Genomic DNA, 11,513 nt, shown 5'->3' on the forward strand with positions numbered 1-11,513 from the left:
TTTTTGCTTTACAACAACGTGCTCCTCTGGGTGGAAGGGGTTCAGTGATTTTTTGGGGAGCATGTAAGTTTCATTGCAGCAGTAGATGGGAATAGTGAGATTTCTAGTCTTGAAAAACTTCTAGTCTAGGAAAAATTTCTTCTCAGAAAAAATGGTGAGGCACTGGAACAGATTCAAGAAATGTGAAGATGTGGCACTGAGGGACATGGTTAGTGGGCATGGTGATAATGGGCTGATGACTGGACTAGATGATCTTAGAGGTCTTTCCAACCTTAACGATTCTCTGAAAATAAAGATGGTTGAGTCTGCCCTGGTTAAACACACCCTGAATCCTACTTGGGACCCATCTTGTAAGGCTCTAACATACACAAAGCCAAGCCTGGCCAGTGAGTGTGCTAACACATGCGTAGTCTGACTTGAGTACAAATTGAATCAGCTGAAAACCCAGAATCTCCACCAAGATATGATAATGAGCCCAGCCAGTGGGGATGCTTCACTCAGATAGTCCAGGGCTGGCTCTTGTATTGAGGTGAGGATTGGACAGAAAACAAATCAAGAAATAGCAAAGAGAATTTGCAGAGGGTTGGAGGCCCTAATGGTATCCACGAGAGGATGGTGGGACCAGAGGTGATGAGCTTGGGCATTCACAAGGATGCAGCAGGGGGAGACGTGCTCAACCAACACTGCTTACAACTCTGAAGAACAAAAATGTATCGGACCTATTGGAAATAGCTGTCTTTCAGAAACACCACCAACTGTCTGAAGGCAGCAAACTAAACTCAAATGCCTATCACAACCCTACAAGACTTACTGAAACCAAACTTCCCAACTCTGCTCTCCTATATTTATAATCCTGGCAGGTAACTAGTAATAGGAAGAGAAGGAATGTCCACAAGTTGTGCCAGAGGAGGCTCAGGTTGGATATTAGGAAAAATTTCTTCTCAGACAGAGCAGTAATGCAGGGGCACAGGCTGCCTGGAGAATGGTGGAGTCACCATCCATGGAGGTGTTCATTGGAGATGTGGCACTGAGATACATGGTTTAGTGGGGATGGGTTGATGGTTGGACTTAATGATCTTAGTGATCTTTCTGTGATTCTAAGGCCATGGATTGTTAATACAATTATATTAAACTCTTAGAGCAAAAGGACATCTGTCATTTGGAAGGTGGGGAAACTGAGGCAGGAAGGGTGGATATGGGTTGCTCAATACCACTTGGTGGCTAAAGGAGAGTCAACTCTCCATCTCAGAGCCATTGCTGAGAGGGTAGGAATAGAGGCTTCATTGCATTTGGAAAGAAATTTAGTGAGGATACTCAGCTTTCCTGAATTCCTGGAAGACTTAGGCAGATTGATGTGGGGTTAATGCCACTGGATGGGGATTTTAAAATTCAGGGGGTGTTGTACAATGTTTCTTCCACCCCCAACACTGAGACTTGGCAGCAACTAGGTCCTAATGCCCTTAAGCATCCTGCCAACTTTGAGCTTTCGGCTTCTGAAGCTGGGGCAGCTTTGTAGATATTTGCTTAATGATGTCTCCTAAGGGGGAGAAGAGTACTTGCTGTCACTGTGTGCCTCCCCATCACTTTTATCATCCCAGTGGGTGCACTGGTGCAGTTCCATTTCTAGAATGAAGCCCAGTCTAGGTTAAGTGGTTTATCCATCCTGACACTAGGAATCCCTGGATAAGACAAGACTTGAACCTATATCCCCTACTCTGAGCACACTTCTGGGTCACAGGGGAAGGAGAATCTTACCAACCCGAGCAAATATGACCAAAGGCTTTAATTTTTATTTTCTGAGTAATGTAAGAACTCCTACATTCTCACTCTATTCAGACCTCAAAAGAAAATCTTTTCCCAGCCCAGCAGAGCCAGCACTTTACACAGAGGTTTTATTAGATAAGATATATGACCTATTTAATATGTCAAAAAATAAACAGCTTTGGTATTAATAATAAATATTTAGGGCTCATTCCAGCTGTTCATGTGCAGCTCTGCAATACACTATTTACCACTGATTTTTGTTTTCCAGGAAAATATTTCTACCAGTGCCATACTTCAGACATCTCTTGTCTTTATTCTATTTATTCTTTATGTGCAACATAATACGTTTTCTAAGATGTTTAAGGCAACAAGTTAACCTGCTGATATGGAACACCCTAAATGCTCCATTGCTGGAAGCTAGAAAAACATCAGAATGGTTGCTTCTAAATACACACTTTTCTGTTGCTGAAATTGAAACGATTTACCCTTTTCAGCATCACCCTTAAGCCAGGGCTTGGGCTGCATCTGCTGGGCACCAGTGCTCACAATGAGCACTGTGAGTGAGCTGCTGAGCCTGGGATCTGATCTGGGCTCCAACAGCATCTTCCATTGCTACACTAACATCTCCCCTTTTAACCCCCCAATGGAGCCTGACCGGCTGCGGGGAGCGACAACCCACAGCCCACAAGCATCACTGGAGCGCTTTTAATCGCAGCCTCCAAAGAGAAAGCCCTGCTCTTCCCCAGCCATCTGCCAGCACCCGCTCCAACTGCTGGACGCAGCGACGGAGGGACGGACAGACAGAGCCTCCCGCTGCGGGCAGAGCGGGGCACCAGCTGCACAGCCTGGGAGCGCTGAGGGGAGGGAGAACAAAAGTGCTGTTTGTCCTCGCCCCAGAAATCGGCAGAAAAGGCTTTTTGAGGTATTCAGGCAGATTAAGAAAAACTAATTTTCTTGCACTTATTTGTATCAGGGCCAGGCTCATAGCTCCAGCACTGTATTTTCTAGTGAAAGTGCGATGCTCAGAGAAGATGCAGGCAAAAAACAACTTCCAGCATCTGTGCCTTGGGAGATAAAACCACATCAGGGGGAGAACCTGCATGGGTTTAAGCACCAGAATTAAAGGGACGTTCCTCAGACTTACCCACTCCTTGTACAGAGCCAGTAAATACACAGTCAGCACGTGTAAAAGCATTAGATCTTCCCAAGCTATTGATTTCAGCCTCTAATTCCCCGACTCGTTAGCTTCGGATCAGGCAGCTTAATCTGACTTGATTCTCAGATCTGAGGCTGGAGGATTTGAATAAAAGTGGCCTCCCCAGCTCTAATAGGCTATCTGCATGCCTCCAGGGACCAGGGGCTTGTTGGCAGCTTGTTGGCATCAGGAAGCAAATCTGTACCTGCAGGTTTGCCAGGATGAGATACAGGTTCCTCCCAGGCACAAGTTAGGGTCGGGGTTAAAGGCAGGCTTTGGAAGTGAAGCCTCAAGTCCAAGGGCAGAATGAACCCTGAATGTGTCCCTTGGCTTCCAGAAGCCAACAAGTCCTGCTGGGAGCCACCAGGAGGAATCAGACAAAGGTTTTTTGTTCATTTGTTCAAAAGAGAAGGAAATAGGCTGAATGCAACTTCTGTGGAATACAGCTGTTTTAGACCAAGTCCAGCCCTTAGCCAAGTTTGTTGAACTTTCAGACAAGTGGCATTCAGATAACCAGCTCTTTTCCTAAGCAATTAATTCCCACCCTCAGTGCTTCAGTCTCTCCACCCAAAATGAGCTGCACCCATGGTTCTCCCTTTGCTTTGAGACCTTGAGAACTGCTCCGTGAGGATCATACTGCACATTTCATATCAGCATGCCACATTCTTTGTATGACTCAGGGCCACCAAGCCTGCCCTGCATGGGTACTACTCTCCAGCCTCTCTCACTCTTTTTGGAGGCAGTTTGCCAACCACTTGGGACCAGCAAGATTTCCCAAAGATGTGAGAAGGCAAATTGGCTTTATTGCTGAAAACACGACCACATCCCACCAAAACTGCTATGGCAGTCTGTTCCACCTTACGCAGACCAATTTTCCCCACACCTGAGGCATGCTCTCATCCTGTATAGGCACAAGGAAGATTTTGCCCAGAGAGGTGGTGGTGCCCCATCCCTCAGAGATGGGGCTCTGAGCTTCTGATGGAGCTCTGGGTGTCGCTGCTCATTGCGAGGGAGTTGGAATGATGGCCATTAAGGGTCTCTTTCAACACAATTGATTCTACAACTTTCCTCCACTCTTAGGTTTTAACCCAGCCTGTGTGTAACTGATAACTATTAACTCAAACACTTCTGGATCAGGAAAAGCTGCTGCCCTCTCCCTCTATCCAGGATTCTCTGCATCCCTTCCCCACCAGATTTTAATTATTTAATTTCCCTCCTCCTCCCCCAGCATCTGAAAACCAGGCATCTTAAATACAAATCACCTCCAAATCATTACGTGCAGGACCTTTCAGCCCTCTTCAGAGCAGTGGGCCGTGAGTAATGAGCTCTGCTGAGAGTTTGCTGGATTTCACATACAACAGATGTAAAAGATGGGGCTGAAGGAGGGGGAGGGAAGGCATGAGAAGGAAGGCTGCTTCAGCAGAGACAAAATATTTGGCACCTTTTCCTTCATCTATAGCAGACAGAGGAGGTACAGGCCTCATGGGACCGGATGGTGGAAAAACAAATATGGTACAACCTGAAATTTAAGCCCTGAGCTCACCAGGTGTTCAAACATCCCCCCAGTGCTAGGGTCCCACCCTGGGCTTTCCCCCCAGGAGGCTTGGATCAAGTCCTGGTCTCCTTGGAGCTATCCTCTCCTTCCTGCTGCAACATAGGATAGGGAGAAGTGGCCACAGGTAGACTCCAGGCAGTACAGAGATGGACAACCCCTGAGCTCACCCCTATAAGCCACCCACTTTCAAGGATATCCCAGTGACTGGGTGCCTTTCATGCATCTTCTTCTGGTGCAGAGCCACGTGGTTTGGATGAGGGCTAATGGTAGAAGAGAAATACCCTCCCCTTCCTGCCGGGGGAAAGGTGGGGATGGAGGTGAAGGGGGGAGGAAAAAATGAGAGCAAACCCTTTTGCCACAGACTTCAAAGTCATCATCAGCAGGAGCCTTCAAAACAGTTTAAGTACAAAATGAATTGTTTTAATATTTAATCAGGCTATAATAGGCCCAGGGATCCCAGTGGAGATGGTTTGCAGTAGAAAGGATGTCCAAACTGAGCATCCCCCATTCCAGAAGGGACAGTAGTCCTGTAGGAGCCCCAGTCCCAATATACAAAGACAAGCCCCTCTCCCTTTGACACTGCTCAGCATCTGGGACTGACTCCCACATACTTATTTCATGTGGTCCAGCAGCCTTGGGACCATAAATATGTACTTATCCTAGAGGATAGTGATTTAATTCTCTGATAAGCTCAAATTAGTTCCAGAGCCATTCCTTCATCATAACACCCTTCTAGGAGGGTTACATCCCCTTCAGCTGTCACATTCCCTTTTCCTGCACATTTGTGGGTGCAAATCCCTTTTTGACTCTTGGAACAGCCTGGCTCCATGGACATAATTCAAGTCATGTTGGAGTCTCTCCAGCTCATCCTGGGTCAGTGCTCAAAGCCATCTGCATACGGATGGTCTTCAAGGCTGAAGACCAAACTACATGAAGAACCAACACCAGCATTTACTAGCTTTGGAGGCTCCATAGCCCATCTCACCCTCTTCCTTTACATCCTCCCCTACAATTCTACAGAGGAAAGGCACCCAAGAAAGATGCAAGACCGTCCAGAGCAAGTACTGACCTTCAGGAATAATAGATGCTAGTAGTCCAAGCACAAAAACTGTAGGATTGGCCCCACTAATGATGCTGTACAGCCCTGATTGCTGTGCTGCCTTGGAGAAGCCAGAGAACTGCAGAAGCCAGGCAGAAGTGAGCTGGGCAAGTAGAGGAGAAGGTGCTGCCAGCTGCTCTCAAATAGCATCCTTGGTCAGGCTGGGTCCAGGATTAAGCCCTCAAAACCAGTGTGAATATAAAGGGAGAAGAGGTCTTCCCTACAGACTGCCTGAATTATGGTAGCAGGATTGATTTGGATGGTGCTAGATTTGGAAGAGGAGAACATGGAAAAGAAGCCAGTCTCAGCATCTCTTGGAAGAAGGACACATTCCTAAGCTGCCCCTACACTGGCTTGGTCCCAGAATAGGAACCAAGCCAAATGGTGTTATCATATCCAGTAGTGATGCTTGTAGGGCTCAAGGACAGCTCAGACAAAGAGCTCCACATGCCCCCTCACAGCCAGAGGTCTGCAGCTTATCAAGAGGAGGGTTTTCTTCAATAAAAAACCCAGGACACAAAGGCAGGATTCAGCTCTGGTCCTGTTGCCTGACCCTCAGTAGCTTCACATGAAGGTAGGGATGCCAAGGGACAGCTAGTACTGGAAAGCTGCTTTCAGTCACCAACAGGAGACTGTACTGGTCCACTGGTCCCCTCAGTCTTGTTGGAATTAGAGCAACACATTCTGACCCTGGAGAGCAGGGCTTAATGTGCTTAGCGTTGCCTTGTCACCTGCAAGCCTCCTGGGTGCTTCAGGAATAGGACTTCAAGGCTCAATTTTGCAGTTTGGAGTGTGGAGCCCCACAGTGGCTTCCCCAAGGTGCCCCAGTGGAATTGAGCCCCCAGTCAGATCACTTCCAGTTAGCTCAAGCCTGATCCTGGTAGGAGGACTCAACAACAGGCTCCATCAAGCAGCTGGAAATCTCCCATTTAAATTATCCCAGCTTGGAAGGCTCACTTAAAAGACTGGGCATAGAATGAGCTCCTGTGCAAGCTCTCAGCATACAACAAGCTCTGCTCTGTGTAGAGGCTGCTGGACATCCACATAAAAGCCACTAGCAGGCTTAGGACTGTGATAAAGAAACAGCACTCTAACTAAAGCAGAGCTCTGCTCACTGTTATAGCTTTTTGAATCTTGCCACCACAGTGGCAGTGAGTGATGGGTTCCATATACAGCAGGGGTCATGTGGGATCTAGCATCTTGTAGGGATGTGCAGGAAAGGGTGCTGCTTTCACCTCCAGCAGCTTTGGTGAGTGCATCTCAATGTGAGCAGTGTCATAGGCTCAGTCCCTGCCCTGTTGCTCAAGGCCAGAAGGACCTGCCACCACCTCTGCCTCCTGGCAGTCTCAGGCAGGTGCACAGATGTGAGGAGTCTGTACTGACATAGCCAATGGCTTTACCACTTCCTACCATAGGATAGGGGCAGGTTATGCTCTGCACTAGGAACTGAGATCCCTGCAGGCAGGAGAATCAGAACACGGCCACAGCGAGCAGCAGCATCCAGAAGGACCAGAGATGCTGGTGTGGCTTCGTTAGCTATTGCAGAAGTGGCAGCAGCCCAGGAAAGCAGCACTGCATAGGCAGGCCAATAGCTACAAAAGAAAGAGGCAGTTCTGCATTTCTAGTAACTTCAGAAGAGGGATCTCACTTATCCAAAAACAAAAATAAAACACCTTCCCCAGAAGTGCCAGAAGTGGAGCGCAGCTCACTATTTGTTACTTCTTGGGGAATCCCCAGAGTTATCCCACCGAGGGGCAGACTGGCCAAGCCAGGCAGGAGGATGCTACGAGAAGGATCCTGGGGAAAAATAAATAAGCTTAAAACCATTATCAATCAAGGTTATGCTTCCATTAGTGACCCAGAGAATCCTCTGCCCAGAAGCAGCCTTTGCCTCGCAAGTATCGAGTTACTGCAGTTTAGCTCTCAGTAACCTGCTGGATGTAATAAATAACTCTGGTGGTAGATTCGGGACCATTAAACATGTTGAGTTATTTTTACAGCATCTCGCCTGGAGGGGAGGCGGGGGGGGGAACAATTCCGAACTCTGCTGGCAGAAACGGAGCGACGTCTTTAATCACTTTCCTACCAGCACCATCTTCTGGCCGACACCAGCCCCTCGCCCTGAGGCTGGGTGCGGGCAGCTGCAGGTTGCAGGAGTGAGCTGGGGCTCCTGGTGGCTTTGGTAGCACACGGAACGGCGTGCCCAGTGCCCAACAGCATCGAGGTCACAGCAATCAGGTGCAGTGCAGAGCAGAGCCTCTCACCATCGTTACCCCAAGATGCCATTCAGATCTGTAGCTCTGTGGTCTAGATTCCCCACTCTGGTAATGCTGGGAGAAGTCCTGGAGAAGCTAGCTAGGATGCCTGGGAATGCTTGGCCACGGGACACATTGTCACCAGCAGGAGCTGAATGAAATCAGGGCCAGGGCTGTTCCATGAGGACCTGCTTCTGACCCATAACAGGGCTCCTGTCACTTGCAAGCTCTACTTTCAGGCCACATGGTCCCCACACCAGATTTTGCAAGGCAGCTATGCGACCTTCCTAACTCTTCCCCAGACAGCCCTCCATCCATGCTTATATCTCCCCATTGTGCTTATTAAGGAAACAGGCTGTGAAAATGTGTTTCCAAAGGGAAAAAGCTCCTTCCCTCTTCTTGGGAAGCCTCCCCTTTTCCCTGGGATGACCTCAATGGCAGCAGCCCTAAAGCTTCACATGGCCAAAGTCAGTCCCCAGGAGGTGGCAGCAGCCAGCAAGAAGCATCCTCAGCCCTGACACTTTCCTGTTCTCCCAGAGCCACCCTGAATAAATCACGCTACAAACCAAGAGACCAACACTAAGCTTAAGCTGCCAACAGAACAACTAGTTTGACTTAATTCTTGCTTTCCAATCCCCCTAACTGGGAAAACCCGTTTTGCCCGACTGATTTTTCCCCGAAGTATACACATTTCCTCCCTGCTTTCAATAAGTTTTCCCATATCCTGCTGTCTAGAGAAGCAAGTCCCCATGAGATCTTCCTTCCCACCTGCACACAGGGCTGTAATCACCATGGGTTTGCTGCATCTCTGCCACATAGCTCTTTCCAGCCAGAAAGTTGGCAGGGATCTGAGCAAGGATGCAGATTAGCATTAGCATCTGTGATTAACAGTGCAATTAGCAGCCATTTCCTCCCCATTATCCCTGTTTGAGAAACTACACGTGGCAAGTATGAGCAAGAGACCAAGAACAAAGGAAGAGGCTGGTTGTCAAAAAGAAACCGCTGGCCTCATTCTTCTTAAACCCCACAAAGGCAGGCTGACTTTCCCTTACCCCTCATCACGAGGCCGTGATTTTTCTCTCTTTATCCTCGTGGATCAGGCAGGTCTGCCCAAAGGGACCTTTTCCCTCACCAGTGCCACCCAGTGACATGGGACACAAGGACTCTTTCTCCACCTCCTGCTTGTATTCACCACTGACCCTGGGAAAGACTAAGAAAAACTCCTATTTATTTACAGATCAGAAAACATGAAGTTTATTTTCTCTCCTCCATCATTTTACCCTTCAGGAAGTCCATTCCTGGCGAGACCAAAAATAGCCACCTGAGCAAGGTGGTGGCCAAAGCACTCAAGTCAGGGCCAAAACAAGCAGCGACAATCTCCAAATAGCTCCAACAGCAACCCACGTTCTGAAGGGGAGGAAAGGCCTCTTTGTTCATCCCTTGCTCCAGTTCCCACCATGGAGAAGTTTTTCCCACTTCATGGGAAAAGGAAAGCAGGAGTTATCTCACATTCTGTCCTTTGACTTGGTGCCTGATGTTCCTGCCACAGCAGTTGATACCCGTGGAGTCCAAAAATTCACTGTGCACTTTCCAGACCTGTTGTCGTTCAGCTCAATGTTACATTCCGAAGGCTTTACCTTCAGCCCTCCCTCCTAGCCTCATCACCTTGCCATGGACATCCCTACAGGGGTCCTCTGCCAGTTCTTTGGTGGCTCCTCAGCATAAATATCAAGTTGGTGCAGACACACTGAATGATATAAGGCAATGGCTCAACCACTTTCAGCTCCTTACCACCCCGATGCAGGGGATACCACGCTTAAATTAAATAGCTGTCACTTTGGAGCTGCAGCTGATAGCAGGTGAAGGCTCCTGAGAGCCTCATCCACAGTAGGAACCTAAGGGCCCCCTTAATCCCAGTCCCAGCTGTTACAGGTGCTAGCAGGTCTTATGCTCACCAGCTGGGACTGGTTCTTCTCTTTGGAAATCCTGACCACCACCTGTTCTGGCTTTGGTACAAAGCCAGGCTTTTTTTTTTTTTTAATGTCTGTCAACTTTTTTGGTTATGCCTGATCATGGTTTGGGGGTCTGAGGAGCCTGGTACTACCGTAATACATTCATGAGTTAGGGAGAGAAAGGCATGAGCAGAAAGGCCAAGTACTCACAACTATGATTGGGTTGTGAGTAATCACCCACGAGACTCTGGCTGAGCGTGAGGCTGGAAATCTTTTCCAATCTCAATTATTATGTGATACGAGAGGCATCCATGCCATGGGAGGACACCAGAGAAAAGCAGCTTCTGGGAAGGGAGAGAAAAGAAAGGAAAACAGAGTTGTAACGTTATTTCACCACTGCTCATACCCCTCGTGTGGGCACTCTCCCAGTATGCCACGTACCAACATACCGTACAGACACGAGGATTTACAGCAGTCCAAGTCCATCTGTGCCAATGACCTCATATCTCTCTGTACAGACAAGGCAGGATATGAGCAAAGCAGCGGCTCTGAAAGAAGTTAAACTCTGGTTAAGCGTTCTGGAAGATGAATTAATGAATTCCAAAAAATCCTTTCTTCTCTCCAGTTCATTGACACATCAAAGCAAGATGCTCATGCCCTGCCAACAAAGCTGAGATAAGCCTTACAGAACACTGCACTTTCAAGGAGGGCTTGGGGTGACATAATTTCACTTGTGGTCTGGCTTCTGTATTTTTCCTTCCTATCACATGGCTGTGGCCCACTGTGACACTTTGGCTCATTCTCTTATTTTGCCCAAAGCTCCCAGCTGCTCCTAGAAGAGAGCTGATGCAAAACAAGGTGTTCAGCAGTGCTACTGGAGATTGGAGTAAGTATCATTAAAAAACACTTAATTCCTATAACAAAAGCTGAAGAGACACTGACCAAGCGGATTTGAGCTTAGCAATATCTTCCTTAAGCCTTGGGGCTGCTGACAGAAAGGGCTCTGGGCAGCAAGATCCCTGTTTAGGCTCTCTGTATTTCAGAGCAGAAGGTTAATTAGGTAGCAGGGTGATGAGAAGTCATTAAGTCTTCCTGCACTATGCTGTTAGCATAACAAGGGCAGACCAAGAAGGTTAAAGTTTGAATTCTTGTTTTCCCATTGCCTTCAATTAACCTTTCCATGCTTTTGCAGCGCTCCAGACCCCAGAGATGAGTTCTGGGTGCCTCTCAGAGGCTGTTAATTAGCAGGATGGGGAGACAAACTTTTCTTTTAAGTAACTGGCATGATCATGGTGGCCTTCAGCTACAGAAATAAACAGGAAGGACCCAGCTTACCCTTGGCATAACACCACCACTCCATCATAGTCTGCCAGGGTGAATTAGGCTCCTACGTTTTCATTTGAATTATTATTCTACACTTGCTTCTTACTCGTGAAATCGGAAGAGCCAGGAGCTCTTCTCAGCCCAGAGGGCCTCCACCAAGGAGTTGTTCTGCATCTTGCAGCATGGATGGTTGCAGGCAGGAAAAGGCTCCCACATCTTTGTTTCAAGCACCTGAAATTGTTGGTCTGTGGGCCTTCCAGAATCTGTGGGGTGCCTACAGGGCAATTCATGTGCCTGAACTCCCCTTAATTAGGAAGCAAGGTTGGGGTCTTAGCTTAGATACTGAAAGTTAAGTGACATCAGCAACAAA

The sequence above is a fragment of the Meleagris gallopavo genome, chromosome 9 (assembly GCF_000146605.3).
Source record: "Meleagris gallopavo isolate NT-WF06-2002-E0010 breed Aviagen turkey brand Nicholas breeding stock chromosome 9, Turkey_5.1, whole genome shotgun sequence".
Taxonomy (NCBI): domain Eukaryota; kingdom Metazoa; phylum Chordata; class Aves; order Galliformes; family Phasianidae; genus Meleagris; species Meleagris gallopavo.